Raw genomic sequence first — 16,552 nt, forward strand, 5'->3', positions numbered from 1 at the left:
TCCTGGAGTGCTCACTATGCTGATCAACAATTGGGCATTTTCAATTTTTTTCGAGGTGCCTTACCTTATTTTCAGGGCATTTTTGGTTGTACTTTCTCCTTCTCCCCCCTCTGTGGCCATGGCCACCAACATCACTTCCGCCTTTGCATTGCATCCTGGGAGCGGTTTGTCATCACTCCCAGGAGGCTGGAATCAGGAAGAACTCCCAGAACACTCCCTGGAATCAGGAAGAAGGACACAGCAGATTACACTGCGGCTTCAGATGCCCACAACCAAGATGGCCACGCTCAGATAGCGTTTTTAAAAGTAAGATTTTGACTAAAATCCAATACCGTAGGCCTTGTAAGTATGAGAATAGCGGTTCTGTAAAGGGCGATGGATTAGTATTATAGGGGTATTTTTAGTTAAAAAAGGTATTTGAGGCCAGAACTCCGCTTTAAAATGTAGAAATATCCATTTTATTTTGTTATTACTAGAGTAGGAAATGGTTTAACCCTTTCTTGGCAAAATATATTTCTCCCATTTTTTGCAAAACATACATGTTAGGCCTGACAATCACTGAAAACCCCCAAAACATTAAAATAGTTTCTCTTACGTCCTCCGACAGTCGCCGCCTCTTCATATTCGTCACATATGGAGTATTAGACTTTGCTCCGAAGGAGTAGCTAGGCAACAGAATATGTTAACATTAAAGCTTTTAACATATCCCACCCTCAAGGGGTGGTCCCCTCAGTCAATACCCTCCTACTTCCTGCAACCATATCTCAGTTTCAATGTCTAGCTTGTCAGGAGTGGCTGGCTCTCTCTGTGCTGGGGCTTTGTGCCCCAGACTCTTTCTTCTTTTTTGATTTTTTGTTTGAGTTTTCTCTCTACCTTTACTTAGCTGTTCTTTTTGTCAGCATTAGTTAGTTCTTCTGATGAAGAGGATCATGCGGGCTGGGTCTCGGGCTGATCCCCCTGGTCGCAGGTCGTGGGTCAGTGGCTTCCCAGCCTGCCATCGAGCGTTCAGCCAGGTAACGCTCCTGGCACAGTGAACGACCCATCCCTGTTCGGTGCAGGGATGATTGGTGAGGTGGCTACCTCACTGGACGCTGTGCGGTTTCTTAACCCCCATTTTGTGCGTCTTGTATGCGACTCTCCCTGCCTCATGTGCAGCGGCTTGTTCGCCTGTGCGGGTCCCCCACGCCATTGTGAGGTAAGTGTATCTATGTGGGGACCTGTCTGTCTGGGGGGGTGTCAGTCTGGGACTGTGTAACCTGCCTCTGTTCTCACTGTTTGTCTCCCTATCACTCGGCTGCATGCTGTGGGCTGCAGGGGGGGGGGGGGAGCTGTGTGACACTATGTGTGTCAGCTTTGTCAGTGTGAGAAGCTGTGTGCTGTGGGGCATGTTTTGTGGCATGTTTGGGCACTATACAGCGATCGCTGCGGCGATCTACCATGTTTTTTATATATGGCAAAATGTGTGCATTACTGTACTGTGGAGCGGCGGTTTCGGCGCCAAACAGCGCCATTTTGCCTACACTCGCTCCGGCCGCATGTTCTACATGCATGGCGGCCATTTTCTTGTAGCCTCCCATAGGCTTTTATAGAGCGCCCTGGTCACATCACTTCCTCTTCTCCTGGGTACACCGATCAAGGCAGCAGCAGCGGCGAGGGTCTCCTCAGGTTATATCCTTCTTATCCATTGCCTGTGTCAGTTTTATTGTCCCTGTGGGGGTCTCATTGTGCTTGTGTGTGGTGCGGTGGGCTGCGCTTGCCGCGCTTGTTAAAGGGGCAGTTAACCCTTTATTATCCGGCATTTTGATATTGGGGCAATGGATTCTCAGGAGGGCAAATTTCCTACCGCCTTGGTGGATAGCCAGGGGACCGCTGTTTCCCCCCCAGGGGGGGATTTAGCCACTATTGTGGCTGGCCTTGCTGCTCAGGTGCAGATGCTGGTGGCTGCTCAATCTACCTGAGTCTGAGGGTGAAGGTGATGGGGCTGTTATGGCGGGGGTCTCCTTATCGGGGTCCCGCTCCTCCCTGGATCTAGTGGGATCCGAGGTGGAGGCTGAAGTTGAAGGGGTTGATAATTCTCCCCCTGGCTCGCCTGAAGAGCTTGCAATCATGGATGAATTGATTGCTTCCATAAAACAAACGCTGCGTTTGCAGGATGAAGTGTGTCCCCCCGCTGCCTTGGCGGCTTATGGGACGCAGAGAAAACGCAGGGCGCCGCAGGTTTTTCCCTGTAATGATGATTTTCAGCACGCTGTTAAGGAACAATGGCGCAATCTACGCAAACCTTTTGCTGTGCCAAGTAGGTTCAAGCTGCGTTATACTTTCTCGCCTTCCACTGATGAACGGTGGTGTGTGCCACCCCTGGTGGATCACGCAATTGCGGTTTTAAACAAATCTACTGCGATTCCTGCAGAGGATTCCCCGGTGTTCCGTGATGCCACGGATAGGAGATTGGAGTCTCTTGCCCGTCATACTTACTCTATTACGGGTTCTATGCTTAAGGCTCTGTTTGCCTCTCTCATGGCGGCCTAGGCTGTCGCAAGTTGGACGCAGATGCTTAGGCGCGTCCTAGTGGCCGATTCGGCCTCGCCGGCGACCCTGGATATGGTGGATCAAATCCACCAGGGTGTCATGTATCTGTGTGATGCGGACTTGGACTTAGTCCCGTTGGCTGCACGTGTGCACAGCGTGGCGGTGTTGTCTCGCCGCCTGGTTTGGTTGAAATGTTGGTCGGTGGACCAATCTTCACGTAAGACCTTAGCCAATCTGCCTTATGATGGGTCTCGCCTTTTTGGGGAGTCCTTGGATGTGTTGATTAAGGGGATCACCGGAGGTAAGAGCACTCTCTTGCCCCATTTCCCCAAGGCTAAGGGGGCTTCTGGGAAGAAGCATGCTAATTTTCGGCCCCCTCAGGGGTCCTTTCGTGCCTTTCGGTCGCACTACAAGGGCAAACCGTTCAAAGGTCAAGGCTCTCAAAAGAAGCCCTGGTCTGGGAAACAGAAGTCCGGTCAGTCCGGATCCGCAGCCCATAACAGTGCGGCCTGAAGGGGCGCCCTCACCCAGTTTTGGGGTGGGGGGACGCTTGCTCGGTTTTCTTCAACCCTGGTTGGCCCGCGTGCGGGACAGATGGGTTCAGGAGATCGTTCGATCTGGTTACAAGATCGAGTTTCTCTCTCGGCCGGAGAGCAGATTTTTTCCCTCATATCTTCAGCTGTCTCCGGAGCGTTTGCGGGACCTGCACCTGGCGGTGCGGGACCTGAGGGCTCAGGGAGTGGTGGTTCCGGTGCCTCATCGGGACAGATTTCGGGGGTTTTATTCCAATCTGTTCACCGTGCCCAGGAAGGAGGGCAAGGTTCGTCCAATTCTGGACTTGAAGGCTCTGAACCGCTCTGTGCGGGTTTGCAAGTTCCGCATGGAATCCCTGCGGTCGGTGGTGGCTGCCCTGGTTCCGGGGGAATTCATGGCCTCCATCGATTTGAAGGATGCGTATCTTCACATCCCCATTTTCGAGGGTCACCAGCGGTACCTTCGATTCGCCATTGCGGAGGATCACTACCAGTTCGTGGCGTTGCCTTTTGGTCTCGCCTCGGCTCCGCGGGTTTTCACCAAGGTGCTTGCACCGGTTCTGGCATTATTGAGAGCCCAGGGCATTTCTGTCCTGGGGTATCTGGACGACATTCTGGTTCGGTCTGCGACCAGCCAGGGTCTGGAGGAGGACCTGTCTGTCACGATGCAAACTCTGCAGGAGTTTGGTTGGACGATAAATTTTCCAAAGTCGACACTGAGTCCGTCGGTTCGTCTTCCCTACCTGGGAATGATCCTGGACTCGGTGCAGGCGAAGGTCTTCCTGCCGGAAGACAAACTCGGAACTCTTCAGGAGGAAGTCAGGTCCCTCCGGGACGTTCCGCTCTCGTCTCTGCGGACGTGCATGAGATGTCTGGGATTGATGGTCTCGGCCTTCGAGGCGATTCCCTTCGCCCAGTTTCACACGCGGGGTCTCCAAGCGGAGATCCTTTCCATGTGGGACGGGCGACCTCAATCTTTGGATCTTCCAATCTTGTTGAGTCATCGCACCAGAAGGGACCTTCTGTGGTGGCTCCAGTCCCCGATGGTGTCCGGGGGCAAGTCGTTTCGTCCTATCTCGTGGACGGTGATCACCACGGATGCCAGCCTGTCGGGCTGGGGTGGTGTTCTGGGCGTTCTGTCCGCCCAGGGAACTTGGTCGGAGGGGGAGTCCTCCCTTCCGATCAACATGCTGGAATTGCGTGCTATAAATCTCTGTCTTCATCGCTGGACGGACCGGCTGCAGGGCTGCCCGGTTCGGGTGCAGACGGACAATGCCACGGCGGTGGCCTACATCAACCACCAAGGGGGCACTAGGAGTGCCCGAGCGGCTCGAGAAGTGGCCGACATTCTGACTTGGGCCGAGACTCATGTCCCGGCGATAACGGCGGTGCACATTCCGGGGTTGGAGAACTGGCAGGCGGACTATCTGAGTCGTCAGACCCTGGATCAGGGGGAATGGTCTCTCCACCCGGCTGTCTTCCAGATGTTGTGCGCAAAGTCGGGTCTTCCAGATGTGGACCTGTTCGCGTCTCGTCTCAACAACAAGGTGAGGAGGTTCGTGGCAAGGACGCGCGACCCTCGGGCAGACGCGTCGGACGCGTTAGTGGCCCCGTGGCATCAGTACAAGCTGATGTACGCGTTTCCACCGATTCAGTTGCTGTCCAGGTTCCTTCGCAGGTTACAATCGGAACGCAGCACGGTGATCCTTGTGGCGCCGGACTGGCCTCGCCGGTCCTGGTACGCAGACCTCGTGAATCTGGCGGTCGACGCCATGTGGCGTCTACCTCTTCGAGACGATCTCCTGTCTCAAGGGCCGATATACCATCCTGCTTTACAGTCGCTGGCTTTGACGACCTGGCTGTTGAGACCGAGGTCCTGACGGAGAAGGGTCTCTCCCCGGAGGTCGTTCATACCTTGATCAACGCGAGGAAGTCTTCCTCGGGGAAGGTTTACCACCGTACTTGGAAGGCCTATTTTGCCTGGTGTGAGTCCAGGGGGTTTTCACCCCGCACGTACTCGGTTTCCCGAGTGCTGTCCTTCCTTCAAACAGGTGTCGATCAGCGTTTGGCGCTGGCTACGATAAAGGGTCAGGTGTCTGCGCTGGCCGTTCTGTTTCAACGTCCCGTGGCTTCCAACTCCTTGGTTGGCACTTTTGTTCAGGGAGTGCGGCATCTGGTTCCTCCTAGGAGGGATCCTCTGCCCCCTTGGGACTTGAATCTCGTTTTATCTGTGTTACAACGTGCTCCTTTTGAACAGATCAGGGAGATCTCGTTGTCTATGTTGTCCAAAAAGGTCGCCTTTTAGGTTGCGATCACTTCGGCTCGCAGAGTGTCGGAGCTGGCGGCTTTGTCCTGCAAGTCTCCGTATCTGGTTGTTCATTTGGATAAGGTGGTCTTGCGACCTAATCCTTCTTTCTCTTACGTCCTCCGACAGTCGCCGCCCCTTCATATTCATCACCAATGGGTTATGTCCTCTTATCCGTAGGAGTAGCTAGGCAATAGAATATGTTAGTACAAAAGACTTTTAACATATCCCCACCCCCAGGGGGTGGTCCCCTCAGTACATAACCCTCCACTTCCTGTAACCAAACCAGTTTCATTTGTCTAGCTGTTAGGAGTGGCTGGATGTTTCTGTGCTGGGACACCTTGTCCCAGCTCTCTTTCCTTTCTTTGGATTTTATTTGAGTTTTTTCTCTCTCTTTCTTGTTAGCTGTTATTTTATCAGCGTTAGTTAGTTCTTCGGAAGAAGAGGATCATGCGGGCTGCGTCTCGGGCTGACCTCCCTGGTCGCAGGTTGTGGGTCAGTGGTTTCTCAGCCCGCCATCGAGCGTTCAGTCAGGTATCGCTCCTGAGTTTTCTGAACGACCCATCCCTGTGTCGTGCAGGGATGCCAGGTGAGGTGGCTACCTCACCGGACGCTGTGCGGTTTCTCAACCCACCTCCTGATGCGTCCTGGATGCGACTCTCCCTGCCTTATGTTCAGCGGTTTGTTCGCCTGTGCGGGTTCCCCACGCCATGTTAGAGGTAAGTGTATGTATGTGGGGACCTGTCTGTCTGGGGGGTGTCAGTCTGGGACTGTGTTACCTTACCCTGTGTTCACAATATTACTGTCTCCCTATCCCTCATGTTGCATGCTGTGGGCTGCAGGAGGGGGGGTTGTGCTGCACTCTGTGTCAGTTTGTATGTGAACGGCTGTGTGCTGTGGGGCTTGAGTTTTCTCATGCTTGGGGCACATTACAGCGCCGCTGCGGCAGTTTAACATGTTTCCTTTTGCTGGGCAATTAGGATGTTTCTTTTACTTCACCCTCATGGGGTGTGGGAGCGGCAGTTTCGGCGCCAAACGGCGCCATTTTGGCTGCGATCGCTCCGGCCGCATGTTTTACATGCATGGCGGCCATTTTCTTGTAGCCTCCATAGGCTTTAATGGAGCGCCCTGTATACCAGCATTCAGGAGCACCGCAGGCAGCAGCAGCAGCGATATCCAGGTTCGTTTCCCTCTATTCCCTGTATCCTGCCTTGGTTTAATTGTCCCTGTGGGGGTCCCTTGTGTGGGGTGTTTGTGTGCAGTGGGCTACGATCGCAGCGCTCTCTTAAAGGGGCGGTCACCCATTTATTTTACTGCTACAGGGGCATGGATTCTCAGGAAAACAAATTTCCTACAACTTTAGTGGGGAGCCAGGGGTCTGTACTCTCCCCCCATGGGGGGGATTTGGCTGCGATTGTGGCTAGCCTTGCGACTCAGGTGCAAATGCTGGTGGCTGCTCAATCCACAAAGGCCCATTGTTTCAATTTCCTCTGATTCAGAGGGTGATGGTACTGGGGCTGCTGTGGCTGGGGTCTCCTTTTCGGGGTCCCGTTCCTCCCTGGACCTTGTCGGGTCAGATATGGAGGCTGAGGTGGAGGGGGTTGATAATTCTCCCCCTGGCTCGTCTGAAGAGCTTGCACTCATGGATGAATTGGTTGCTTCTATCAAGCAAACACTGCGGTTAGAGGAGGAATCATGTCCTCCAGCTGCCTTGGCGACTGATGGGACGCAGAAAAGGCGCAAAACGTCGCAGGTGTACCCCTGCACTGCTGATTCAAAACGCTGTAAAAGAACAGTGGCGTAATATACGCAAGCCATTTGCTGTGCCTAGTAGTTTTAAGCTACGCTATCCCTTTACGCCTGCTACTGATGAGCGCTGGTGTATTCCACCGCCGGTGGATCATGCGATAGCTGTTTTAAACAAATCCACTGCGATTCCGGCTGAAGACACCCCGGTGTTCCGGGATGCCACGGACAAGAGAATGGAATCTCTTGCCCGTCACACCTATTCTATTATGGGTCCTATGTTAAAAGCTTTATTCGCTTCTCTTATGGCGACCCAGGCGGTCGCGAGCTGGACGCAGGTGCTTAGGCGGGTCCTGGTGGCTGATTCTGCCCCCCAGGCGACTTTGGATATGGTGGATAAAATCCACCAGGGTGTCATGTACTTGTGTGATGCGGACCTGGATATGGTTCCGTTGGCTGCACGTGTACACAGTGTGGCGGTGTTAAATCGCCGCCTGGTTTGGTTGAAGTGTTGGTCTGTGGATCAATCTTCCCGTGAGACCTTGGCCAATCTGCCTTATGATGGTTCTCGCCTTTTTGGCGAATCCTTAGATGCACTAATTAAGTGAGTCACGGGTGGTAAGAGCACGCTCTTGCCTCAATCCCACAAGCCCAAGGCGGCTCCTGGTAAGAAGGAGCCGTGGGCAGGTAAGCAAAAGTCCGGCCAATCCGGTTCTGCGGCCCACAACAGTGCGGCCTGAAGGGGCGCCCTCACCCGAGTCTGGGGTGGGGGGACGCTTGCTCGGTTTTCTCTCGGCCATGGCTGTCCCGGGTTCGGGACAGGTGGGTTCAGGAACTCGTTCGATCTGGCTACAAGATCGAGTTTCTCTCTCGGCCGATGAGCAGATTTTTTCCCTCAAATCTTCTGTTATCCCCGGAGCGTTTGCGGGACCTGCGCCTAGCGGTGCAGGACCTGAGGGCTCAGGGTGTGGTGGTCCCGGTACCTCATCGGGACAGATTTCGGGGGTTCTATTCCAATCTGTTCACCGTGCCCAGGTAAGAGGGCAAGGTACGTCCGATTCTGGACTTGAAGGCGCTGAACCGCTTTGTGCGGGTGCGCAAGTTCCGCATGGAATCCCTGCGGTCGGTGGTGGCTGCCCTGGTTCCGGGGGAATTCATGGCTTCCATCGACTTGAAGGATGCGTGTCTTCACATCCCCATTTTCGAGGGTCACCAGAGGTACCTTCGATTCGCCATAGCGGAGGATCATTACCAATTTGTGGCTTTGCCTTTCGGTCTCGCCTCGGCTCCGAGGGTGTTCACCAAAGTGCTGGCACCGGTTCTGGCCTTGTTGAGAGCCCAGGGCATATCGGTCCTGGGATGTCTGGACGATATTTTGGTTCGGTCTGCGACCAACCAAGGTCTGGTGAAGGCTCTGTCCGTCACGTTGCAGACTCTGCAAGAGTTTGGTTGGACGATCAATTTCCCAAAATCAACATTGTGCCCGTCGGTCCGCCTCCCGTATCTGGGAATGATTCTGGACTCTTCGGGAGGGAGTCAGGTCCCTCAGGGACAATCAGTTCTCGTCCATTCGGACGTGCATGCGGTGTCTGGGATTGATGGTCTCGGTTTTCGAGGCGATTCCCTTCGCTCAGTTTCACACTCGGGGTCTCCAAGCGGAGATATTGTCCAGGTGGGACGGGCGACCGCACTCTCTGGATCTTCAGATATCCTTGCGTTCTCAGACCAGAAGGGATCTTCTGTGGTGGCTTCGGTCCCCCTCAGTGTCGGGGGGCAAGTCTTTTCGTCCCCTTTCGTGGACGGTGATCACCACGGACGCCAGCCTGTCGGGCTGGGGTGGTGTTCTGGGCGTTCTGTCCGCCCAGGGTGTTTGGTCGCAGGAGGAATCCTCCCTTCCGATCAACGTTCTGGTACTGCGAGCGGTACTCCTCTGTCTTCGTCGTGGGACGGACAGTCTTCACGGCTGTCCGGTCAGGGTGCAGGCGGACAATGCCACGGCGGTGGCTTACATCAATCACCAAGGGGGCACCAGGAGTGCCCAGGCGGCTCGAGAAGTGGCCGCGATTCTGTCTTGGGCCGTGACGCATGTCCCGACAATATCAGCTGTTCACATTCCGGGAGTGGAATATTGGCAGGCGGATTATCTGAGCCGCCAGATCCTGGACCAGGGGGAATGGTCCCTTCACCCGGATGTCTTCCAGATGTTGTGCGCGAAGTGGGGTCTTCCGGAGGTTGACCTGTTCGCATCTCGTCTGCACAACAAAGTTCCACGGTTCGTGGCAAGGACGCGCGATCCTCGGGCAGACGCGTCGGACGCGTTGGTTGCCCCGTGGCATCAGTACCGACTGATGTATGCGTTTCCGCCGGTTCAATTACTGTCCAGGTTCCTTCGCAGGTTGCACTCGGAACCAACTGCGGTGATTCTTGTGGCACCGGACTGGCCTTGCCGGTCCTTGTACGCAGACCTCGTAAATCTGGCAATCGACGTCCCGTGGCGTCTGCCTCTTCGAGAAGATCTTCTGTCGCAAGGACCGATCTTCCATCCTGCTTTACAGTCGCTGGCTTTGACGGCCTGGCTGTTGAAACCGAGGTCCTGAAGACCAGGGGTCTTTCCCCTGAGGTCATTCACACCTTGATCACTGCGAGAAGGTCTTCCTCGGGGAAGGTTTACTACCGTACTTGGAAGGCATGTTTTGCCTGGTGCGAATCCAGGGGTTTCTCTCCTACCACTTAATCAGTGTCTAGGGTGTTGCCCTTCCTTCAGACGGGTGTTGAACAGCGTTTGGCGCTGGCTACGATCAAGGGTCAGGTGTCCGCTTTGGCCGTTCTGTTTCAACGTCCTGTGGCATCTAACGCTTTGGTTAGCACTTTTGTGCAGGGGGTACGTCATCTGATCCCTCCTAGGAGGGACCCTCTGCCCCCTTGGGACTTGAATCTAGTCCTGTCTGTATTGCAGCGTGCTCCTTTTGAAAGGATCAGGGAAATCTCGCTGTCTTTGTTATCCAAGAAGGTCGCCTTTTTGGTGGCTATCACCTCGGCTCGTCGAGTGTCGGAGCTGGCAGCCTTGTCCTGCAAGTCTCCGTATCTGGTTGTGCATTTGGACAAGGTGGTCTTGCGACCTAACCTTTCTTTTCTTCCAAAAAGGGTTTTGGACTTTCATCTCAATGAGGACATTGTCCTACCTTCGCTCTGCGCGAAGCCTAAGCATCCGACGGAGGTGCTGCTTCACTCCTTGGATGTTGTCCGGGCGATTAGAGTCTACTTGAAATCGACTGAGTTTTTTCGCAAGTCGGATGCCTTGTTTGTTCTTCCGGCAGGTCCTCGGAAGGGCATGGCGGCGTCGGCGTCTACATCGCCAAATGGATCAGACAGACCATTGATCAGGCCTATGCTTTGAAGGGGAAAGTTCCCCCTGTACCTGTGGAGGCGCACTCTACCAGATCTCTGAGTACGTCTTGGGCCTGTCGTCATGGGGCCTCTGTGGCCCAGGTGTGTAAGGCGGCGACTTGGTCGACCGTTCACACTTTCACAAAATTCTACAGAGTAGATGTTAAGGCATCGGCTGATGCTTCCTTTGGCCGCAAGGTTCTCGGTGCGGCAGTTCCCTAGAGCCCTTGTTACGGGTTCTTTGACTGTTTGGGACATTTGTTTTTTCCCTGGGTTTTCTTGCTCCTGTTGAGCGAGTGTTTTGTTCTTATGCCCAACTGGGTTCCTTCCTTTGGTAAGGTTCCTTTCTCTGATGGGGAGATGGCGTTGCCTTGGGCGCGGCTGCGTTCTTCCCACCCCTCATGTTTACACTGCTTGGGGACATCCCATTGGTGATGAATATGAAGGGGCGGCGACTGTCGGAGGACGTAAGAGAAAACGGAATTTTTGTAAAATCTTACCTGTAAAATTCCTTTCTCTGAGTCCTCCGACAGTCGCCGCCCCCGCCCCTCTTTTGGGGTTTTTCATGTACTCTCTACTGCTATTTCACTGAAACTGGTTTGGTTACAGGAAGTGGAGGGTTATGTACTGAGGGGACCACCCCCTGGGGGTGGGGATATGTTAAAAGTCTTTTGTACTAACATATTCTATTGCCTAGCTACTCCTACGGATAAGAGGACATAACCCATTGGTGATGAATATGAAGGGGCGGCGACTGTCGGAGGACTCAGAGAAAGGAATTTTACAGGTAAGATTTTACAAAAATTCCGTTTTTCTTCCGAAGCGAGTTTCGGAATTCCATCTTAATGAGGATATTGTCTTGCCTTCGCTGTGCGCGAAGCCTAAACATCCACAGGAGGTGAGGCTACATTCTTTGGATGTTGTTCGGGCGATAAGGGTTTACCTTAAATCGACTGAGTCTTTTCGAAAGACGGACTCCTTGTTTGTTCTTCCAGAGGGTCCTCGGAAGGGCATGGCGGTGTTGGCCTCTACCATCGCCAAATGGATCAGGCAGACCATTGAACAGGCCTATGCCTTGCAGGGGAAGGTTCCCCCTGTGCCTGTGAAGGCGCACTCTACTAGATCTCTGAGTACGTCTTGGGCCTGTCGTCATGGGGCTTCTGTAGCCCAGGTGTGTAAGGCGGCGACCTCGTCGACCGTGCACACTTTCACGAAATTCTACAAAGTAGATGTTCAGGCATCGGCGGATGCTTCCTTTGGCCGCAAGGTTCTTAGTGCGGCAATTCCCTAGGGTCCCTTGTTGGGGACCTCTGGCTGTTGGGATAAGTTTTTTATCCCCTGGTTCTTTGTCTTTTCCTGGGTTGTTGCTCCTGTTGAGCAATTATTTTTTCCTGTAGCCCAGCTGGGTTCCTTCCTTTGGTAAGGTTCCTTTCTTTGATGCGGAGACTGCGTTGCTTTTCGGCGCGGATGCGTTTCCCACCCCTCATGTTTGCACTGCTTTGGGACGTCCCCATATGTGACGAATATGAAGAGGCGGCGACTGTCGGAGGACGTAAGAGAAAACGGAATTTTTGTAAAATCTTACCTGTAAAATTCCTTTCTCTGAGTCCTCCGACAGTCGCCACCCCCGCCCCTCTTTTGGGGTTTGGTTGTATACTCTACTGCTATTCCACTGAAACTGAGATATGGTTGCAGGAAGTAGGAGGGTATTGACTGAGGGGACCACCCCTTGAGGGTGGGATATGTTAAAAGCTTTAATGTTAACATATTCTGTTGCCTAGCTACTCCTTCGGAGCAAAGTCTAATACCCCATATGTGACGAATATGAAGAGGCGGCGACTGTCGGAGGACTCAGAGAAAGGAATTTTACAGGTAAGATTTTACAAAAATTCCGTTTTCTGAACGCAGAGGAATAAAAAGAGTGTAATTGCAAACTTTTATGCCGTATAAAACATGCGCAACTGTTTTGACAGTGGTCACTAGGGTGGGAAGTGAGACTAAGGGTCCTTTCACACGGGCGGTGTGCCCGACGGAGTCGGTTTTGCTCAGCCGGGATTGATCCGCCGATCCCCGCTGAGCAGGCGGATGATAGCTCCACTCTGTGTGCAGAGACAAAGCTGTAGAGCTGTCAGAAAGCAAGGGTAGAGAGATGAAATTTCACTCTGCAGAGCTCAATGAGGAGAGCCTCGAGTGTTGATTGGAGGAAATGGACCACACACACACACACAGCTGAGGCACGGGCTGTGTGCTGGAGCTTCCTCCCCTGTCACCTTTTTTTCTCTTGGTGCCAGGAAAACATTGTGCTAATAGCAGAGGATTGAGGCAGCACACAGAAATGCAAATTCGTGCTCTTAATGGAGACATAAAGTACACACCAGGGCTTTTTTCAGTGGGAACGCAGTTCTGGCACCTCCAGCTCCAAATGGATGTGCTGAGGGGTCTATTGATGTTGACTGCTTGGGACTCTATTGTCGCTAGGGGAATCTATTGTTGCTAAGGAGCTCTGTTGCTGCTGGTGGGGGGGGGGGGGGTCAATTGATGAGAGAGATGTACTGTTGAGGGAGGAGTCTATTGTTGCAGGCTGTTGGGGAGTCTATGCTGGATACTGGGGGATCTAATGTTGCTAGGGAGCTTTATTGTTGCTGGGGAATCTACTATTGCCAAAATGGATCTATTGTTGCAGTGAGGGTTCTATTATTGTTGGCTGCAAGGGATCTATTTTACAGCCTTTCATTAGCAAATTCAATACAAGTTACTTTGCATGAAAAAGATGATACTTTTCTGTATTCCCTAGGTACAGGGTGGAATCAAAGGACGGTGTTCAGAGGTGGGTAGGGGGTAGAGACATGGGGTGACTCAGAAAGAGGGAGTACCTGCATCTATTCTCTGAGAAAAAAAACCCTGGTACACACTAAAGAGAAATATGGTTTTTTTTTTTTTTTTTTTTTCATTTACGTCTGTTTTTATTATTGTTATTATTATAATACAGGATTTATATAGCACTAACAGTTTGCGCAACACTTTACAATGTGAGGGAAGACAATACAGTTGCAATACAATTCAATACAGGAGGAATTGGAGGGCCCTGCTTGTTAGAGCTTACAATCTTTTTTTTTAAACGGTTTTATTGAAGGCAAAGGAAACATGGTACAGCAATATGCATTGAAAATAGAAGATACACGTCTAGATAAAACAAGGCACATTGTGATTCAATACTGCTGTATATAACATACAAATAACATGTAACAAATGCAATACATATATGGGATCGACCCGACGTACCGTCTGGGATGCAATGAGGATACACTCAAACTGAAGGTGTGGCATGAGGCCACGCTGTGTGGATGGACCCCCACACAGAAGGGGTCTCAACCAAAACCAAGGTATAGCTCTCAAGTGGGTACGCCAGGGGCCGAGTGGGGGGGGGGGGGGGGGGGGCTGGGTTGACAGGCAAGGAAAAAAGTAGGGTAAGGAGGGGAGGGTTGTGGGAGGGAGGTAGCAGCAGGGGTCCGGAGGGAGCCTCGAACCCTACTAGGGGCCCAGGAGGGAGAAGTGAGCCGGAAGTGAGGAAGCCCAATCAGGTGAGTACAAGGCTATCGTCAAGGCCAGGAGGTAGGCAATGGTCAATCCAGGGTCGCCATAGCCGCTCATAGGGGGTCAGTTTGTCTAACAAAATTGCTTCCGTTTTAGCATGGAGCATGGCTTGGGTAACCCTGTGTAGCATAGCCAGATGGCAGAGTGTGGGGGTTTTCCATGCTTTCGCGATGGTTTGCTTTGCAGCCGTCGTGACATATAGGTAAAGTTTGAATTGACGGTGTGTAAGGTTAGGTGGCTTGCGATTCAGGAGAGTAGATGTCGGGTCAGGGACAAGAGGGACGCCAAACATGGTAGACAGAGTTTCGTGCACTTTGGACCAGAAGGCTTGAACCACAGGGCACTCCCACCAGATATGAGCGTGAGTACCTGGGGATTCGCACCCCCGGAAGCAACGTGGGGAATACTGAGGCACATATTTAGAGATCCTAGCGGGAACCAAATACCACCTGGTGAGGACCTTGTAATTCGTTTCGAGTGCAACAATATTTGGGGATGCCGATTTGGTAGCCTGCCAGATTTGTATCCAGTCCTCGTGATCAAGTGTGATGTGCAGGTCACGTTCCCACTTGGCTATGTATGTAGGTGGTGTGGTCTCCTGAGCCGACAGGAGGTGGGCATAGAGGTCAGAGAGGAGTCCACGTCTGTGAGGGTCAGTTTTGCATGCGCGTTCAAAGGTCGAGAAGGTTGCGGAGGTCTCCCTAATCGGAGTAGCTTGTGTAAAGAAATGCTTGAGTTGTAGGTAGCGGAATATTTCCCCAGAGGGGAGATTATAAGTTTCCCGCAGGGTAGGGAATGGGCAGAAGGTGCGCGAGGTAAAGAATTGATGGGCCCGTATCAGGCCAGCACTAGTCCAGGCGGAGAAGGAAGTCCGCGAGGACCAGGCCGGGTAGAAGGACGGATTGCGGAGAAAAGAGAGTAGGGAGTTATGAGGAGATTGCAGGTGGAAGCGTCGACCAAGTCTATCCCAGATGGTCAAGCTATGGAGAAATATGCTTTATATCTGAGGTTTACAATCACTTTAAGTGATCCTGTCATCACAGAGTCACTTTTATAGCGTTGCATACCAGCTTCAAGAAAGGCCATTGGACTTACCTTCGTGATTGTTAAAACTCCACTTCCTCTCTAAACGCCGGCTGCTGCAGGAATTCATCCTTTTCAGGTTTGTGGAATGTCTGTTCCTATGCCTCAAGATTTGGTTTCTTCCACTGTCTTATACATCATTTTAGGACATACGTAGTAGAGGAACCTCAGTGATGCAATGGGGGAAACAAGGAGACTCTTACTCTTTTTCTCTCTGAAAAAAGGTTTTGGTGAAGTTATTCTTTAATTTGTACACATTTTTTTACACATATGCAAAGGAGTAAATCTAAGCAAATCTATGATTTCGTTATCAGATTTTGTGACAGCATTGACCTTTTAGGCAGCACTAATCTGTATGTGAGGCATGGTGTCCTGCCATGCATGACCGTTCTGTACATCAATAATGGATGTTAAATAGTCTTATGAAAGTTTAAAGCTATAAAAAGAACACCTTTCTGCTCTATCCCTCTTTATCAAAGTGATATTCTTTAGTATTACTGCCACTTTCTATGTTCCAAGTGCTGAATACATTTAAAATAATTTATTTTCAAATGTCAAGTTGTTGTTTTTTTATGGGCATTAAAAATTGGAATATAATTTATAACACCAGTTAATTCAACAATATATAAAGATGACAAATGTCTTGAGAATTGTAGAGATGGTGAATAGTTTCTAAATGATTATGCCTTGAGGAAAGCTCAATAAAAATGAACTGTCATGGGGTATAAATTAGTGCTGTAGTCAATAAGTAAAGTACATCTGTAAGAGCCCTCTTAATTGTTAGTCTCTTTCTTTTGATGTCTTTATGTATTCTCGGGTATTGGAAGACAGGGTATGAGGTCAGACAGTTGTCAGGGCAGCATCTTTCAGTTGTCATGTGACCTTCAATCACATAATCTTAGGCCCTGCAAAGCTGATGCCAAGGTCACAACAGGTAAGCGGAAATCCAAAGACAGGTCAGAAGCAAGCCGGGTTGCGTATAGAAAGGCAGTTATAGCAGATCAGGGCATAGGAAAAGCAGGAACTAGCTGAAGACCACGCAGTGATCTGTTCATGTCACAATCCAGCTTATGTAGGCTTTGCGAGCATGCTAATATGTGTCTTGCAGTGACTCTTTGCTTGGAATTATGAGAATAAACATGTTAAAGTCTTCTTGTTCTGATACGTACAGGACTTTTCTTACAGTTGTACAGTACAGGACACAGGTCTTTATAATCATAATGGATGGGATGGGTTATATACCACACCTTCAGCTTATTGGACACTTGTAAAGCTAATCAAAGCTTGAACAGACCCACATATATCCCCTCCCACCATGCAAGCCTCAGTTTTATTTTATTTATTTTTTGCTAGTGTCCTGTGAGGAAAGACTGTA

At 51.4% G+C, this 16,552-nt stretch overlaps 1 protein-coding gene across 1 annotated transcript in view; it reads left to right on the top strand.

Annotated features, from left to right (window-relative positions):
• The window catches only part of MRE11 (MRE11 homolog, double strand break repair nuclease), a gene marked incomplete at its 3' end in the record, with an annotated part of 586,107 nt that overhangs the window by 157,602 nt on the left and 411,953 nt on the right, over window positions 1-16,552 (top strand). The gene's annotated exons all lie outside the window — the stretch shown is intronic.

This window comes from Pelophylax lessonae (genome assembly GCF_965119305.1).
Source record: "Pelophylax lessonae genome assembly, chromosome: 2".
Lineage (NCBI taxonomy): Eukaryota > Metazoa > Chordata > Amphibia > Anura > Ranidae > Pelophylax > Pelophylax lessonae.